This window comes from Schistocerca gregaria, chromosome 2, assembly GCF_023897955.1.
Source record: "Schistocerca gregaria isolate iqSchGreg1 chromosome 2, iqSchGreg1.2, whole genome shotgun sequence".
NCBI classification, from domain to species: Eukaryota; Metazoa; Arthropoda; class Insecta; order Orthoptera; family Acrididae; genus Schistocerca; species Schistocerca gregaria.
The window spans coordinates 664,406,339-664,413,570 of NC_064921.1; positions in this window are offsets into that span (position 1 = coordinate 664,406,339).

Consider the following 7,232-nt stretch of genomic DNA (forward strand, 5'->3'; position numbering starts at 1 on the left):
ATTCAGGTCAGATGACCAAACAGGCGATGGAATAGGACCTCCCTTCCAAACCAACGACCAGGAAATACAGCTCTGTGACAGTTGCGCGAATCCACACTGAAGTGAGGTGGTGCATCGTCATGTTTTATACACATCCACTCACGAAAAGCCAAGGGTCAGTTCTCCAACAACTAAGGCAGAACTCTCTGCACGAACCTCAAGTACAGGTGGATAGGTAGAAAATCTGGCCCAATGATATTGTCGCCTTACAGGGAATAACGAATGTGCAAGTAAATAACCAGCGTAGTACGTGTAAAATTGTACGCTTGTTAGTTGTAAATAAGCTGGAAAACAGTAATGCTGGTCAAAGCACAAGGCAAGTTTACTTCCATATCTCCTTAATCTGGATTCTTCACCCTAAGTACCCTACCTCAAATTGTTCAGTGGAGCATTCTCTCTGTCCTAATACAGTTTTCACTCTTTTACTCAAACTCCCTGTACATTCAGACCAATTTAGTGAAGGGTGGGCTAAACTGTATGACAGTAGTCAAGAAGAGTCAGTGAACAAAGAAGTCTGATACAGAAGAAGTGAGGACTGAAGAGAAAGGTTTGAAATTCTTTGAGGATATAGATACTGCGGTAATAAGTATCTCAGTAGGTTGTTGAGTTGAGGAATGGATATCCCTAAAAATGGCAGTCGCAGACGTTGGAAAGAAAAAAGTAGGTAGCAGGAATGAAACTGCAAAGAAACTATGGATTATAGAAGAAACACTTCAATAGATCGACGAAACATGGAACTACAAAACTGTGCAAGCAAACTGAGAAATGTAGGGACACAATGGATGCATGACTGAAGAAAATACAAGACACATTTACAACGTTTGTAGATCTGGAAATAGCCTTAAAATTTGTAAAATGATGGTAGAGGTAGGTAGGTAGAGGTAAGCTACAGAGAAACATACAACGTGTAGAAGAACCAAGAGGGAATAATAAGATGGGAACGCCAAGAACGAAGTCCTCGGATTAAAGACCGTGTAAGACAGAGGTATAGTCTTTCGACGCTACTGTTCAATCTATACACCAAATAAGTAATGACGGAAATTAAAAAAATGTTTCAAGTGAGGGATTAAAATTCAGGGAGAAAGGATATCAGTGATATGTTTCGTTGACATCATTGCTATGCTCAACGGAAATGAAGAAGAATTACAGAATCTATAGAATGGAATAAACACTTTAATGAGTACAGAATATAGACTGAGAGTTAATCGAAGAAAGACGAAAGTAATGAGAAGTAGTAAAAGTGAGAACAGTGAGAAACTTTACATCCGGAGTGGTGATCACCAAGTGGAGGAAATAATTGAAATCTGTTGGCTAAGCAACAATATAATTTATGTCGGACAGGGCAGGGAGAACATCAAAAGCAGACTAGCTCTTTCGGAAAGATCATTTCTGGGCAAGATAAGTCTACTAACATCAAACATAGACTTAAATTTGAGGAAGAAATTTCTGAGACTGTACCTTTGAAGAACAGCCTTGTATCGTAGTGAAACATGGACTGTGGGGAAAACGGAACAGAAGAAAATCGAAGCATTTGAGATGTGGTGCTATAAAAGATTGTTGAAAATTAGATGGACTGATAAGTTACGCAATTTGGATATTCTCCGCAGAATCGGCCAGGTAACGAGTATATAGAGAGCAGTGTCAAGTAGAAGGGACGGATGATAGGACATAGATTAAGATATTAGCGAATAACTTCCATGGTAACGGAGGGTACCAAAGTACAAAAACTGTATAGGAAGACTTAGATTGGAATACATGCAATATAATGGAAGACGCACGTTGAAATTGCTACTCTGAAATGAAAACTTGTCACGAGGGTGAAATTTCTGGCCGCGTCAAACCAGTCAGAAGACTCATGATCGATATAAATTGCATAAACGAAGAAGTGTTGCCTTTACAAAAAGTCCCTTATTTAAGAAACTCTACGTTTCTATTCTTCAGGTACTGTTGCTTTCCGATTTTCTGTTCCATTCAGGGTCTCATTTAGTTATTGGGCTGCCGTCATATGGCATACTACTTTCATGGAAGGGAAGGATTGTGGGGTATCCTTCAGTAACGCTTTATTTCCATCAAAACAAGTATTGCATTATCGCCATATGCAGACTCAGCGCCAAATTAACGTTCTTATTACTTTTCTCAGATCACATGCCAGAATCCAATTATTGACTCACTGAATGTTTCTCGAAATGCTTTCTTTAAGCTCTAATCCTGTGATAAATAGGTTTACAATCTTTGACCCTTCTTATCTAAATGTTTATTAAGATATCTACCGAAGACAGTCTACGAATAGTAGTGTCGTTTCATCAGTTCGGGAAATGTAGCGTGATATTAAATTTATACTACTTCAGACAGTGTAGGTGGGAAACTGTTTGTGTAAAATCAGTTAAAAGCAGACTTGATCGTGATAGTATATGAGTAAAAACGACTCGTTTCGGACTAGGCTTAGGCCATCTTGAGATAGCACCATCAGCTGAAGTTGAGGATCCGTAGTACAGTTGACCTCAGTCGGTGAAACTGCAGGTGATGTTGCTGTCTGAAGATGGCCTAAGCCGATGCCGCAAGCGGTCATTTTAATAAAATAATCATCGGAATCAAGACTCTTTTATCACCGATTTTATGTAGCTTAAAATACCGCTGTTTCCTCCAAAAATGATACCAAATATCTGGGAAAACTGTTAACCGCATGGATAAAAAACTTTATAGGACAGTGCAACGCAGGATTTGCATTGGTAGTTGAGTTAGTGTCATGATTTACCGTTAGACGTCGGTTAAGGTAAGACAACGTAGGGTTGAAACAGAAGCATCAACGTTCATTAAAGTTACAGACATCATGTGTTTGAACACAGCATCAGTCGTGCTGCTCTACGTTAGTACAGACGCATTAAAAGAGTACTGAGAGGTCCTCTTGCCGTACCGGGTTTTAAGAATGTAATTCGGAAGTTCGAATTACCTAGCGATTTGGGAACTGACCCAGCTGTGCCACAAATTGTCGAAAAGTTGCTGTTGGCATGGTTAAGAATGCTGGACATTATATGCTATCTTCAAGCAGTGCATGGGCTGTGCCACGACAGCTTAAGGGGGGTAGGACCTTAAACGGGCTGTCGTGGAGCAGGAGAGACACCACAGGGATTTTTAATTCCCACTGTCTATACTTTTACGAATAAATTCACAAAACTTTGTCAGAATGACCAGGAAGGAGTCAGTATTCACACTCATAGCAGTGGAAGTTCAAAAATATAAGTTGATTTTGTGTTAAATGTGAAAGTTCATCATTTTAGCACTTACTATTTGCTGCGTTTGTTGCTGTAGGTACACGTTTCTTCACAAGTAAGAGAGATTCTTCGATGAATTTTCACAGCTTACAAACCATACTTACAGGTTTATGAAACTCTAGAAATTATTTAATTTATGAAAAAATGAAGGAACTGTTGCATTTTAAACTTCATGTTTAGAAAAAACTCAAATTTCATAGTTAATAATCTCAATTTTTAACACAGTTTTCAATAGATTTGGAAAATTCTAGCGTTTCATACACCTGTAAGTATGTTTTGTATGCTGTGCTAAATTCATCGAAGAATCTCCCTTACTCATAAAGAAAAGTGTACCTATAGCAGCAAATGCAGCCAATGGTAAGTTAAAAGACATTTCAAATGTAAAAAAAAGTTTTTTCTTATATTTTTTAACTTCCACTGCTATGAGTGTAAATCCTGAATCCTTTCTGGTCATTTTGACAAAGTTTTGTGAATAGTAAGGTATAGACAATGGAAACTGAAATGTTCTGTGGTGCCTCTCCTGCTCCGTCCGCCCCGGTAGCTGAGTGGTCAGCAAGACAGACTGTCAATCCAAAGGGCCCGGGTTCAATTCCCGGCTGGGTCGGAGATTTTCTGCACTCAGGGGCTGGGTGTTGTGTTGTCCTAATGATCATCATTTCATCTCCATCGACGTGCAAGTCGCCGAAGTGGCGTCTAATCGAAAGACTTGCACCAGGCGAACGGTCTACCCGACGGGAGGCCTACGTCACACGATATTTCATTTCTCCTGCTCCAAGTCGTCCCGTTTGACGTCCTACCCTCCTAAACATTTCACTGGCTCCAGACTGTCGTAGAGGCAAATGGTCATCACACTGAGCACCTTCTGTCACCTGAACCGTAAATCTAATACGTAATTAACAAATGTTACCCTCTTATGTGGAAGTTGTGTTTCTTTCTCTATTCGTTATAGCCTTCCACATGCCCTTACAAATGTCTCCAACAAGTTTTATTGTACTATCATCACTCGTTTTCGCTGGGGACTCTCTCAAGTTGCGGATGCTTAATTATAACCACTTTGTGTATTTCTTATATTAGATATTGTGGTTATTATTTTAGGAGTATATACCTTTCTCAGTTTCAGTGACATTTTGTAGCTCACTACCATAATCTGACATTAACAGATTACGCACTGAGGGGCTCTCCAGTATCAGTGTCTGATGGTTCTGAGAAGAAATATGGAATGTAATCCTAATGAAGTAATTTTATGCGCGATATGTAGTTAACACTGGATTATAGCTTTCTCATTTCACATAGCGACTACATGAAAGTAGTGCTTTCAGGAAATGAAACGAAAAATGAGTATGGCCTTTTTAGCCGTGAGATCCCTTAATCGATGTTCGACCGCCAGGTGCTACTCTTTTTATTTGTCGCCACGTCGGAGACTAGCACGTCGATGATTATGAAATCATGATGGGGACAACACACGCATGAAGTCCTGTGTGGAAAATACCTCTGACCCGTCCTGGAATCGATCCTGGGGCTGCTTACTCGAGAGTCATCAGATTCTAAGGCACTATATCAGATGGAACAATGGAACCTATTCAACATTTATACAGAGTATCTAATACAAATCATCAGACACAAACTTTGACTGCCACCTAGATTTTTCTGCTTCTTAACATTCACTTTCGTAGGGGAGCATTCAGAATCTATATAGTCCAGCTAGTTTCTATAGCAGATTAATACGCTAGTTAAATGGGTCAAAATATTTACTACCATTAGTGATTCATAGTCACCTGGTCTCATCTATGACGCTTCACCATTTTTCTTTTCCTGTTAGTGCCGAACATCTATTCTTGGATTATCCACGACTTTGGTTATGTTTTCCAACACCGTAATAGTGTCCCTTACGATTTTGTACCACCTTTTTTTTTTTTTTTGCAAGTTTCTCCAACCCTTACATGAGTTTACTGTGTCTATATCTTCGGTTTATCTCGTGCTAAAATTTGCTCTTTTCATTTCCCGCAGATCTTCTGTTTTCATATGCCCCCGTAATGGATCTACTAGCAATGACAAGCCAAATAATTATGGGTCACTGAATACAGAGACATGCATCAGCAACCACAAGGCCATTATAATATCAATGAACAGCAGTTTCGAAAGTAATTGACAGAAACGTTTGAAGACAGAGGGATGAGAAACATGAGTCATGGCCTAATATCAGGATATAATGACAACTCTTTGGTGCACCATGGAACTTAACATCTGTGGTCATCAGTCCCCTAGAACTTAGCACTACTTCAACCTAACTAACCTAAGGACGTCAAACACATCCATTCCCGAGGCAGGATTCGAACCTGCGACCGTAGCGGTCACATGGTTCCAAACTGAAGCGCCTAGAACAGCACGGTCACACAGGTCGGTACTGACAACTGAATGGAATATTTAATCGCTGCTGTACCATAGCTAATAATAAAAGCTTGTCGAACTTCAAACAAGCATAGCAACAGCTTTCAAATGCTCGTTCATCATTATGTGGTTGTATTTTATGTTCACGCACTATTGCTTTAACTACACTCCTGGAAATGGAAAAAAGAACACATTGACACCGGTGTGTCAGACCCACCATACTTGCTCCGGACACTGCGAGAGGGCTGTACAAGCAATGATCACACGCACGGCACAGCGGACACACCAGGAACCGCGGTGTTGGCCGTCGAATGGCGCTAGCTGTGCAGCATTAGTGCACCGCCGCCGTCAGTGTCAGCCAGTTTGCCGTGGCATACGGAGCTTCATCGCAGTCTCTAACACTGGCAGCATGCCGCGACAGCGTGGACGTGAACCGTATGTGCAGTTGACGGACTTTGAGCGAGGGCATATAGCGGGCATGTGGGAGGCCGGGTGGACGTACCACCGAATTGCTCAACACGTGGGGCGTGAGGTCTCCACAGTACATTGATGTTGTCGCCAGTGGTCGGCGGAAGGTGCACGTGCCCGTCGACCTGGGACCGGACCGCAGCGACGCACGGATGCACGCCAAGACCGTAGGATCCTACGCAGTGCCGTAGGGGACCGCACCGCCACTTCCCAGCAAATTAGAGACACTGTTGCTCCTGGGGTATCGGCGAGGACCATTCGCAACCGTCTCCATGAAGCTGGGCTACGGTCCCGCACACCGTTAGGCCGTCTTCCGCTCACGCCCCAACATCGTGCAGCCCGCCTCCAGTGGTGTCGCGACAGGCGTGAATGGAGGGACGAATGGAGACGTGTCGTCTTCAGCGATGAGAGTCGCTTCTGCCTTGGTGCCAATGATGGTCGTATGCGTGTTTGGCGCCGTACATGTGAGCGCCACAATCAGGACTGCATACGACCGAGGCACACAGGGCCAACACCCGGCATCATGGTGTGGGGAGCGATCTCCTACACTGGCCGTACACCTCTGGTGATCGTCGAGGGGACACTGAATAGTGCACGGTACATCCAAACCGTCATCGAACCCATCGTTCTACCATTCCTAGACCGGCAAGGGAACTTGCTGTTCCAACAGAACAATGCACGTCCGCATGTATCCCGTGCCACCCAACGTGCTCTAGAAAGTGTAAGTCAACTACCCTGGCCAGCAAGATCTCCGGATCTGTCCCCCATTGCGCATGTTTGGGACTGGATGAAGCGTCGTCTCACGCGGTCTGCACGTCCAGCACGAACGCTGGCCCAACTGAGGCGCCAGGTGGAAATGGCATGGCAAGCCGTTCCACAGGACTACATCCAGCATCTCTAAGATCGTCTCCATGGGAGAATAGCAGTCTCCATTGCTGCGAAAGGTGGATATACGCTGTACTAGTGCCGACATTGTGCATGCTCTGTTGCCTGTGTCTATGTGCTGTGGTTCTGTCAGTGTGATCATGTGATGTATCTGACCACAGGAATGTGTCAAAAGTTTCC